Source organism: Henckelia pumila, chromosome 4 (genome assembly GCF_033568475.1).
Source record: "Henckelia pumila isolate YLH828 chromosome 4, ASM3356847v2, whole genome shotgun sequence".
NCBI lineage: Eukaryota > Viridiplantae > Streptophyta > Magnoliopsida > Lamiales > Gesneriaceae > Henckelia > Henckelia pumila.
This window is the reverse complement of record NC_133123.1, coordinates 90372546-90385057: the sequence shown is the minus strand read 5'-3', so window position 1 is coordinate 90385057 and position 12512 is coordinate 90372546.

Sequence of the window (12512 nt, the reverse complement as noted above, 5' to 3'; positions counted from 1 at the left end):
GAACGATTCAGAGTTAGATTGGAAGCAGATTCTGGACTTAGTTCCGAGATGTAAATTCTTATTGCAGTCCTTTGATTCTAGCCTCGACCTTGTGATAGAACAGTGATTGATTTCGAGGACGAAATCGATTCTTAGAGGGGGAGAATTGTAATGGCCCAAAATTATCTTAATGGACTTTATTTAAGATAATCAGAGATTTTAGAATTCGAGGGCCGATTCGATTTTGATCAGGGACTAGAATGCAATTTTCAAAATTTTTAGGGACTAAAACACAATTTTGGGATTTGTTAGATATTTAAGAGGCAATTGATTCCTTTTTCCACTCCAATCTCTTCCCCTCCACCGCCTCCCACCATGGAAACCGCCCCATTTCATTTCCCAAGCTTTGGGATTTCCATTTTTGAACGATCCGTCCGATAGAATTGATTTCTGACTGGATATCAACGATCACAGCGACGAGTGCTCCGTTTGGAAGTAAGTATATCTTAATTATGAGAAGTTTGATTTTTTGGACGTTGTTAGAATTGATTTATATTCGGAGAGGATGATTATGAGATAGCTGTGATAGTATATCTAAGACGGTTCGAAGATCTAACGACGATCGGAATTGATATGAATTTTCTAGTTATTTTCAAAAATTGGAGTTTTAAGATGTGTTGGGATTGGATTGGAAATGATATGAATTGATCGAATTGAGTTTATTGAAATTATATATTGCTGTCCGCGTTTCCGGTTTGATCAGTTTATAGCCGTTATGCCGTCAGTTTGAGTTTTGGATATCGTTTCGATGTTTTGATCGTATCGAGTTTGATTGAGCTTTTGATGTCGATATTGATCCTTATGACTTCTTCTGATAGCTTGAATTGAAGTCAGTAGAGTTGTGAGATAACATCTTTGGTCATTTTGGAAGATTGAAGTCGGTACAGTATCGATTTTGTTTTTATCGATTGAAGAAGTTGATTGAGTTTTGAATGATTTTGATTGGATATTGACTATTATCCTTGCTATTTGATTTCAGATTGAAGTACCTTCGAAGCGAATAAGGTAAAAGACGACTTAGACTTGAATGGAACGATTAACTCGAATTAGACTGGATTCGAGTGTTCCAAAGAAATCACATACTTGCATGATTGAATGCTTATTTGAAATCATGATTGAATGCTTACTTGAAATCATGATTCAATGCTTATTTGAATTGATTATTGAATTTATGATTGAATGCATGAGATGACATATGCATTGTAGTGACCCTTACCCGGATCACCTACTAAACAGAACTTATGCATGCAATTTACTTAATTAAACAGATATCAGAATAAAACTGCGGAATCCAATAACATTATACAATCCCAAGTAAAGGAATCTGTAATTATCCAATAATATACAACCAAATCGAATAGCTGTAAAAACCCAAACAACAGAAATAAAACCTAAGCGAAGCTCCAGCTGGCCAACCACTGATTAGCCCCTCCTGGATCCACCCTCCTCGTCCAATCGCAAACCTGCCCCATGAAATAGGGTGTCCAGAAAACACAGAGTACGAGACGTGAGCATAAAACGCTCAGCACGAGAGTATGAGTATACATGCATGCAAAGTGAACTCCCTATAGACTCGAGGTCAAGGATCAGATAACAGAGACAGACCGGGCCCTGGTATGTAGCACGCTGTGCCGTCGCTTCAGGAGGTGGCTCCCATACCGAGATAACCGTGGAAACGCCGGACCCAAATCGATGGAAGTCCATCCACTAACAGGATAGGGTACAACCCTACTATAGACATCTCGAAGGAGATACAGCAAGATGCAAATGAATGTAGCATAATATCATGGCATATAAATTATGCAGTCACATAATACATGCATACTCAGTCAGGATATCTCGAACAGTACTTTCGTACCTCAAAACAGTGAAAGCTCTACCAACTCTAGGTCCACGCCTATAGTCTGCTCTACACTGCCAAATGATACTACTATCATTAAAGTGCTCTAAAAGCCTTAACTAAGATATTGCATACTCCTAAATATTTATAGGGAGCAAAAGCTATACCTTCGTCCGTCGTTAGCCCTTTGATGTCGATGCCTCCAGAACTTGGGCACGACTCCGCTACGACTACCGAACGCCTCTCCGACCTCCGGACCAAGCCTAAGAAGACTAGAACAGCTCCAAAAGGACTAGAAAGGAAAGGAGAACTCGGAATTGGCAAATGAAAGTGAAGTCTCGGGCTTCTATTTATAGACAATGATCGGAACTTCCGATCCTTGATCGGAACGTCCGAACCTCGATCGGAACGTCCGATCCTGTCATCGGAGCTTCCGAAGATCCTGATCTGCCACGTGTCAAAATATCACTTGATGACTCCGAATAGGGGTGATCGGAGCTTCCGGTCCTGATCGGAGCTTCCGATCCAACCACACGTCATACCTGACGTAATAACATCGGTGCCTCCGATCGCTCATCGGAGCTTCCGATCCTGTTCGGAGCTTCCGATCGTGCCTTCGGAGCTTCCGATCCGTCCGATACCCAATTCAATTAATTAGCATTAATCCTTTAATTACTCAATTAGGGCACGGGCTACTACATTCTCCCCCACTTAAGATATTTCGTCCTCGAAATCAGATCTTAAGTAACGAATGCAAATACAGAAATCAGAAACATTCTTTATTCAAATCAAACGTTTACAGAGTTTGCAACTGAATACAACTTAAAGAATGAAATCAAAACAACTTAGGATGGTCTTTACGCATCCTGTCCTCAAGCTCCCAAGTAGCTTCCTCAGTGCCTCGGTGCTGCCACTGAACTAAAACCAAAGGAATGACTTTGTTCCGTAAAACCTTATCCTTATAATCAAGGATGCGAAGAGGTTTCTCAACATAAGTCAAATCCTTGTCTACCTGAACCTCAGATCGCTGCAGAATATGAGATTCATCCGCCACATACCGTCGCAACAGAGATACGTGGAACACGTCGTGAATGCTGGATAGATGCGGTGGCAATGCTAGTCGATAAGCCAAATCGCCAATACTCTCCAAGATCTCAAACGGACCGATAAATCTGGGAGACAACTTGCCCTTAAGGCCAAATCTGAGAATCTTGCGGAAAGGTGACACTCTCAGAAACACTTTCTCCCCGACCTCGAACTGCAAAGGCCTACGCTTGATATTAGCATAACTGGCCTGACGATCCTGTGCAGTCTTAATCCGTTTCTTGATCTGATCAACAATGTCTATCGCCTGCTGGATAAACTCCGGTCCTTCAGCCTGTCTCTCCCCCACTTCTTCCCAGAAGAGTGGAGTACGACAACGTCACCCATACAACGCTTCAAAAGGTGCCATCCCAATCCTAGTGTGATAGCTGTTGTTGTAAGCGAACTCGATCAACGGCAAATGATCCTGCCAGGCTGAACCAAAATCCATGACGCATGATCTAAGCATATCTTCTAACGTACGGATAGTGCGCTCTGACTGACCATCAGTCTCCGGATGATAGGCTGTACTCAAACTGAGAGTAGTACCCATCGCACGCTGAACACTCCCCCAGAATCTAGAAGTAAACCTGGGGTCCCGATCGCTGACAATGCTCACAGGCACTCCATGAAGTCGGACGATCTCCTGAATGTACATCCGTGCCATGCGATCCACAGAGTACTCTCGGCTATAGGCAATGAAATGCGTTGACTTGGTGAGTCGGTCCACCACCACCCAGATAGCATCACAGTTCCTCGGGGATACCGGCAAATGGGTCACAAAGTCCATAGTGATAAACTCCCATTTCCATTTAGGAATAGGCAGACTGTGAAGCAATCCTCCAGGTCGTCGGTGCTCTGCCTTGACCTGTTGACACACCAAACATCTCGAAACAAACTGATAAACACTGCGTTTCATTCCCTTCCACCAGAAACGAGTACGTAGATCCTTGTACATCTTGTTGCTCCCAGGATGAATACTCAACTTAGTGCGATGTGCCTGAGATAAAATCTCCTCTAGCAACTCTTCATCCTGTGGAATCACAAGCCTACCAGACAAACACAGAAAGCCATCTGACTGATAATGAAATCCAGACGAGCTACCCTCGTTAGCTAGACGAGCTAAACGCTAGGTCTTCGAATCAGACATCTGAGCATCTCGGATCCGTGAATACAAGGCTGGCTCAGATAATATCGCAAACATCTGGATACTCTGCATACCTTTCTTATGCTTGAAGGTAAAACCTGAAGTACAACAGTCACTGATCGCACTAGACATCGAACAAGTCTGAAGTGCGGATAGTCGCACCTTGCGACTCAAAGCATCAGCGGTGAGATTAGCAGCTTCCGGATGGTACTTAATCTCGCAATCATAGTCCTTAAGAAAGTCCATCCAACGTCTCTGTCTCATGTTCAATTCTGCCTGAGTGAACAAATACTTGAGACTCTTATGGTCGGTGAAGATCTCAAATTTCTCGCCATAAAGATAATGACGCCAGATCTTCAAAGCGAACACAATGGCTGCCAATTCCAAATCATGGACTGGGTAGTTGTCCTCGTGAAGCTTCAGCTGTCTAGAAGCGTATGCGATCACATGCCCATTCTGAGTCAGGACACAACCTAACCCCTGAAGAGAAGCATCCGTGTAAACTAAATACCCTCCAGATCCTGACGGTAATGCTAACACCGGCGCAAAAGTCAACCGCCGTCGAAGCTCACGGAAATTCTCCTCACACTCGGAGGACCACTCAAAATCCACACCCTTGCGGGTAAGCTGCGTCAACGGTCGAGCTAACTGAGAGAAGTTCAGAATGAAGCGACGATAATACCCTGCTAGATCCAGAAAACTACGGATCTCAGCAACTGTCGTCGGACGCGACCAATTAAGTACCGCTTCAATCTTGCTTGGATCAACAGAAATCCCCTCCCTGGATATGATATGGCCAAGAAAAACCACTCTATCCATCCAGAACTCACACTTGCTCAGCTTGGCGTACAATTGCTCATCTCGAAGAGTCTGCAGTACCAACCGCAAGTGAGAAACATGCTCTTCCGTATTACGCGAATAAACCAGGATGTCGTCAATGAAGACCACGACAAACTTGTCCAAATACTCCCTGAAGACACGGTTCATCAGATCCATGAATATAGCCGGCGCATTAGTCAAACCAAATGGCATCACTAGGAACTCGTAATGCCCATAGCGAGTACGAAATGCAGTCTTGGCTACGTCCTGATCACGGACTCTCAACTGATGATACCCAGATCTCAAGTCAATCTTGGAGTAAACTGATGTGCCCTGCAGCTGGTCAAACAAGTCATCAACACGAGGCAACGGATACTTGTTCTTCACAGTCACTCGATTCAGCTGCCGATAGTCAATGCACAGCCGCATCGACCCATCCTTCTTCTTCACGAAGAGAACAGGAGCTCCCCAAGGAGATACACTAGGACGAATGTACCCCTTGTCCAAAAGATCCTGTAGCTGATTCTTCAACTCACGCATCTCTGACGGAGCCAGACGATACGGTGCTCTAGAAATAGGCGAAGTACCCGGCATCAACTCTATGCCAAACTCGACTTCCCTAGCAGGAGGAAAACCCGGAATCTCATCAGGAAACACATCTGGAAATTCATCCACAACAGGAATTCTCTCTATCCCAATACTCTTAGCGGACAAATCAACTGCATAGATAAGGAAGCCTTCCCCACCAGACTCTAGAGCTCGACAGGCTCTCAAAGCGGATACCAAAGGCATCGGGGGTCGCGCTCCCTCACCATAGAAAAACCAACTCTCACTCCCTTCCAAATGAAAGCGTACTAATCTCTGATAGCAGTCCACTGAAGCTCGATAGGTAGTCAGCATATCTATTCCCAGAATGCAATCAAAGTCGTCCATCGCCAGGACCATGAGATTCGCTAACAGAATGTTTCCTTCGAACTCTAAAGGGCAACCCATCACTAGGCGCTTAGCCAAAGCAGATTGGCCCGTCGGAGTAGAAACAGACATCACTACGTCTAGTGCAATGCATGGTAACTTATACCTCTTAACAAAACGTGCAGAAATGAAGGAATGAGATGCACCAGTGTCAATAAGTACAAGAGCAGGTATACCATAAAGCAGATATGTACCTGCGATGACTTTCTCATTCTCCTCCACAGCCTGATCATGTCTCAGGGCAAACACCTGGCCAGAAGCTCATGGCCTCAAATGAGAACTCCCAGCAGACTGTCCCTGCGACCTCTGCTGTACGGTAGCCTGAGAACCCGATCCTGAACCAGAACCAGAACCGCCTCCCCCAGACTGTGGACAATCCCTCCGGATATGACCAGTCTCTCCACAACGGAAACAAGCTCCAGAAGCTCTGCGGCACTTGTCGGATGGATGGTTCTTCCCACAGTGATCACACTTGTCCTTCTTACCATAACGGACAACACCTCCAGAACCAGAGGAAGAAGAAGATCCAGACTTCTTGAAAGTTTGGGCACGGGGACCCAAAGAACTAGCAGGCCTCGACTGAGGGAAAGACCTGTTCCGCCGAATGCTGTCCTCTGCCTGATGACAACGGCTCACCAAACCCTCGTAGGACATGTCGTCGCCAACCGCCACACGGTCATGGATCTCAGGGTTAAGGCCCTGAAGAAACAGATTATACTTCATCTCTGAGCTATCAGCGATCTCGGGGCAATAGGATAGCAGATCAAAGAACCTCTGCTGATACTCATCGATAGACATGGTTCCCTGTCGCAGACTCAGTAGCTCGCCTGCCTTCGACTGTCGGAGTGCCGGAGGAAAATACCGCTTTTGGAAAGCTGTGCGGAACTCGGCCCAGGTGGCCACTCCTCTCGCCGTAACAAAAGGTGCAGAAGTAAACCTCCACCACCTGCGCGCACGCCCATCCAGAAGATAGCCAAGGGTCTCCACCTTCTGCTCATCGGTGCATTGGAAAGTCTGAAAAGTCGTCTCCATGCGGTCTAACCAGTTCTCCGCATCCTCCGGAGACTCACCTCCAACTAAGGGCTTAGGACCCATAGCTAAGAATCGACGCATAGTGAAACGCTCGTCGTCATGATGACGATGACGCCGTTCTCGACGAGGCTCCCGGTCGGCATCACCCCAACGCCCACCAACACTGCCATGAGAACTCTGGTCGTCACGATTTGACATCTACAAAAATACCTCAAGATGAGACTAAATCCCAAGAATTCTTTTGCATGCTCTGATACCATAAATGTAGTGACCCTTACCCGGATCACCTACTAAACAGAACTTATGCATGCAATTTACTTAATTAAATAGATATCAGAATAAAACTGCGGAATCCAATAACATTATACAATCCCAAGTAAAGGAATCTGTAATTATCCAATAATATACAACCAAATCGAATAGCTGTAAAAACCCAAACAACAGAAATAAAACCTAAGCGAAGCTCCAGCTGGCCAACCACTGATTAGCCCCTCCTGGATCCACCCTCCTCGTCCAATCGCAAACCTGCCCCATGAAATAGGGTGTCCAGAAAACACAGAGTACGAGACGTGAGCATAAAACGCTCAGCACGAGAGTATGAGTATACATGCATGCAAAGTGAACTCCCTATAGACTCGAGGTCAAGGATCAGATAACAGAGACAGACCGGGCCCTGGTATGTAGCACGCTATGCTGTCGCTTCAGGAGGTGGCTCCCATACCGAGATAACCGTGGAAACGCCGGACCCAAATCGATAGAAGTCCATCCACTAACAGGATAGGGTACAACCCTACTACAGACATCTCGAAGGAGATACAGCAAGATGCAAATGAATGTAGCATAATATCATGGTATATAAATCATGCAGTCACATAATACATGCATACTCAGTCAGGATATCTCGAACAGTACTTTCGTACCTCAAAACAGTGAAAGCTCTACCAACTCTAGGTCCACGCCTATAGTCTGCTCTACACTGCAAAATGATACTACTATCATTAAAGTGCTCTAAAAGCCTTAACTAAGCTATTGCATACTCCTAAATATTTATAGGGAGCAAAAGCTATACCTTCGTCCGTCGTTAGCCCTTTGATGTCGATGCCTCCAGAACTTGGGCACGACTCCGCTACGACTACCGAACGCCTCTCCGACCTCCGGACCAAGCCTAAGAAGACTAGAACAGCTCCAAAAGGACTAGAAAGGAAAGGAGAACTCGGAATTGGCAAATGAAAGTGAAGTCTCGGGCTTCTATTTATAGACAACGATCGGAACTTCCGATCCTTGATCGGAACGTCCGAACCTCGATCGGAACGTCCGATCCTGTCATCGGAGCTTCCGAAGATCCTGATCTGCCACGTGTCAAAATATCACTTGATGACTCCGGATAGGGGTGATCGGAGCTTCCGGTCCTGATCGGAGCTTTCGATCCAACCACATGTCATGCCTGACGTAATAACATCGGTGCCTCCGATCGCTCATCGGAGCTTCCGATCCTGTTCGGAGCTTCCGATCATGCCTTCGGAGCTTCCGATCCGTCCGATACCCAATTCAATTAATTAGCATTAATCCTTTAATTACTCAATTAGGGCACGGGCTACTACATGCATTCATATTGAGCCGAATGATTATTCGTTTTGAATTAGATGATCTGGTGATTATAGTTGAGTGGCCTTGTAGGCGAATTACTACATGTGCGGAAATAACTCTCTATAATGCTCTGGAGTCTAGAGGATTAAAATATGCCTCGTCCACCTCGAGAGGGTAGTCGGTGTGATTGTTGGATATTTTAACCTCGGGATCCCAAACCGAAGAAAGAAAGAAAGAAGAATTCCCTTTGATTATCTGAGTCTGATAATCCAGAAGTTTTACAGACATGCATATAATTTTAATTCAGTACTTGAATGAATTACTTGAATTATATCTGAAGTTGATATACGAGGTGAATTGATGCATATCATGTTTGATATGTTTATTTGATATAGCATGTTGTCTCTTTTACTGGGAATTGTATTCTCACCGGAATATCTGGCTGTTGTCTTGTTTTTGTATGTGTGCATGGCAACAGGTGGGGCAGGACCGAGTCAGAAACGACAAGGATAGATTGAGATCAAAGATTAGAAGTGAGACTTTGGTTTAGAACGGAAGAGCATGTCAATCTAGTCTTTGGTTTTAGGTTGTATTTGTGTCGAACCTAGAACCGATGCATGTTCTCTTCGACGAAGAAATAAATAACTCTAGAAGTACAATGTATGTTGAATGATGTTTAAGCATGGTTGCATGTTGTTGTTTATGAATTATGATCATCTAGATTGAGTTGAATTGATGATTGGAATAGAAGTGCATTTTCTGAATTTTCAGATTTTTTGGGCAGACTATGCGCTCGATCGCACGAGTTCATGGGATCGAGCGCGGCCCCTTTTTATTTGAGGCAGTGAGTTGCGCAGGAGGGCGCGCTCGATAGCATGAACTCCTGCGATCGAGCGTGGCACCTCCACTTTTCCGGCAAGGACTTGGAATAAATGGCGCGCTCGATCGCGCGAACTCATGCGATCGAGCGCGGCACTGTTCACAAGAAATTTTTTTTATTTTTATTTTAATTTCCTACCGGGCTTTGATTATCGATGTTTGCTAATATTATCTTAAGATTAGATGATTAGAATCGGGGTCTCACAGAATGATGCTACACGTAAAGATCACTTTCCCCTTTCCTTTATTGATCAAATGGTAGAAAGGCTTGCAGGATATGATTTTTATTGTTTTCTGGATGGTTATTCTGGGTATAATCAGATAGAAATTGCACCTGAGGACCAAGATAAAACCACTTTCACTTGTCCTTATGGCACCTTTGCATTTAGGAGAATGCCTTTCGGTTTATGTAATGCACCTGCAACTTTTCAACGATGCATGATGTCTATTTTTCATGATATGGTAGAGGATTTTTTAGAGATTTTTATGGATGATTTCTCCGTGTTTAGCTCATCATTTGATATATGTCTGAATAATTTGGATCTTGTTTTGACGAGGTGTGAGGAGACTAATCTGGTGCTTAATTGGGAAAAATGTCACTTTATGGTTCAAGAAGGTATAGTCTTGGGACACAAAATATCTCAAAAAGGTATTGAAGTGGACCGAGCAAAAATTCAGGTGATACAAGAATTACCTCCACCAGTATCAGTGAAGGGAGTTCGTAGTTTTCTAGGCCATGCTGGATTTTATCGTAGATTCATTAAGGATTTCTCTAAGATTTCTAAACCACTATCTAGTCTGTTAGCTAAAGATGCACATTTTGATTTTGATTTTGATTGTTTGCAGGAATTCAAAACGCTAAAGGAGAAGCTGATCACAACACCTATTTTGGTAGCACCGGATTGGGAACTGCCATTTGAGCTTATGTGTGATGCTAGAGACACAGCGGTAGGTGCAGTTCTTGGCCAAAGGAGGAATAAGGTATTTCACACCATTTACTATGCTAGTCAAACTTTGAATGAGGCACAACAGAATTATTCCACCACTGAGAAAGAACTTCTGGCTATAGTATTTGCATTTGATAAATTTCATTCTTACCTTTGTTTGGCTAAAGTTATTGTTTACACGGATCATTCTGCACTTAAATATCTTCTTGCAAAGAAAGATGCTAAACCTCGCTTGATTAGATGGATTTTGTTGTTGCAAGAATATGATTTGGAGATTAAAGATAAAAAAAGGTGTAGAAAATGTTGTGGCTGATCATCTATCTAGGCTAGAAAGATTAACTGATGAGCATGTTATAGAGATAGATGAGATTAATGAGAAATTTCCTAATGAGCTTTTGTTTTATGTTCTTGCATTGCCTTGGTATGCTGAGTTTGCAAATTATATTGTTAGTGGCATCCTCCCACAAAATTTATCCTTTTATCAAAGAAAGAAATTTTTGGCTGATGTTAAGCATTATATGTGGGAGGAGCCATTTCTGTTTAAGGTTTGTGCAGACAATGTTATTAGGAGATTTGTTCCTGAAGAAGAAATGAGATCTATTATGAGTAATTGTCATGACAGAGAGGTAGGTGGGCATTTTGGCCCAACAAAAACTGCAGCAAAGGTACTTGAATCTGGTTTTTATTGGCCATCGTTATTTAAAGATGCTTTCTAGTATGTTTTTGCATGCGATAGGTGTCAAAGGACTGGTAATATTTCTAAGAAGTAGGAACTGCCTTTAAGTAATATTCTTGAATGTGAAATTTTTGATGTTTGGGGCATATATTTTATGAGTCCTTTTCCAAGTTCATTATCAAATAAATATATACTTGTTGCTATGGATTATGTGTCGAAGTGGGTGGAGGAAGAAGCTTTGCGCACTAATGATGCTAAGGTTGTGGTGAAATTTTTGAAAAAAAACATTTTTACTCGATTTGGAACCCCTCGAGCAATCATTAGTGACAGTGGCACACACTTTTGTAATAAACAGTTTGAAAATCTTTTGAGTAAATATGGTGTCACTCACAAGTTTCAACTCCTTACCATCCACAAACAAGTGGACAAGTTGAGATTTCAAATAGAGAATTAAAAAGAATTTTGGAAAAAAACTGTGAACTTGAGTCGGAAAGATTGGTCTTTACGTTTAGATGACGCCTTGTGGGCATATAGAACTGCTTTTAAGACACCTATTGGCACTTCACCATATAGACTGATTTTTGGTAAAGCCTGTCATCTCCCTGTTGAGCTTGAACACTGTGCATATTGGGCAATAAAATTTATAAACTTTGATTTTCATTCTGTAGGTGAGAAGAGGTTGTTGCAAATTAATGAGATGGAGGAATTCAGGAACCAAGCTTACGAGAATTCCAAGATCTACAAGGAGAAAACAAAGAAATGACATGATGCTAGAATCCATAAAAGGGAATTTGCTGAGGGAGACACGGTACTTATATATAAATCCAAACTGCAACTCTTTCCAGGTAAGCTAAAATCTAGATGGTCAGGACCGTTCAAAGTTTCTAAAGTGTATCCTTCTGGCGCCATAGAGGTTAGTGATCCTACTAAGGGTACGTTCACAGTAAATGGTCAGCGGTTAAAACATTATAAAGTGGGTGACATTAATTGTTGCACCACTATTTATTTTGACCATTAAAGAGTATTGGGTAAGAAGTCTAGCTTGAGACTATAAATTAAGAACTATGTTTTTTTTTGCTTAAATTTTTTTCTTTTATTTTTATTACATTATTTTATTATTCTGTTTTTTTTGTTTTTTTTAATTCTTGTTTTTTTTTCCGTTGTTGATTCAGATTTTTCGTGGTCTTTATTTTTTTGCGAGGTACTTTAATACGTTTGGTTGTTGACTATATCAAGTTCAGAGAGCAGCAGAATACAAGAAATGTCAGTTTACCCTCAGTCCTCATGCAAGCATATTTGTCAGGAAAGTTTTCTGTTTTTCCTTTGAATTTTTGTTACATTGAGGACAATATTTTGGGTTAAGTTTGGGGGGAGTAGTTGGCTTGCATGTTTTTATTGTTGTGTGAATGGAAGAAAATATGTTTAGTCCTTGAGCATGGCAAAATTTTTTTTTTTGGAAGAAAGTTAATAGACGAGAAAGAATAAATTTTA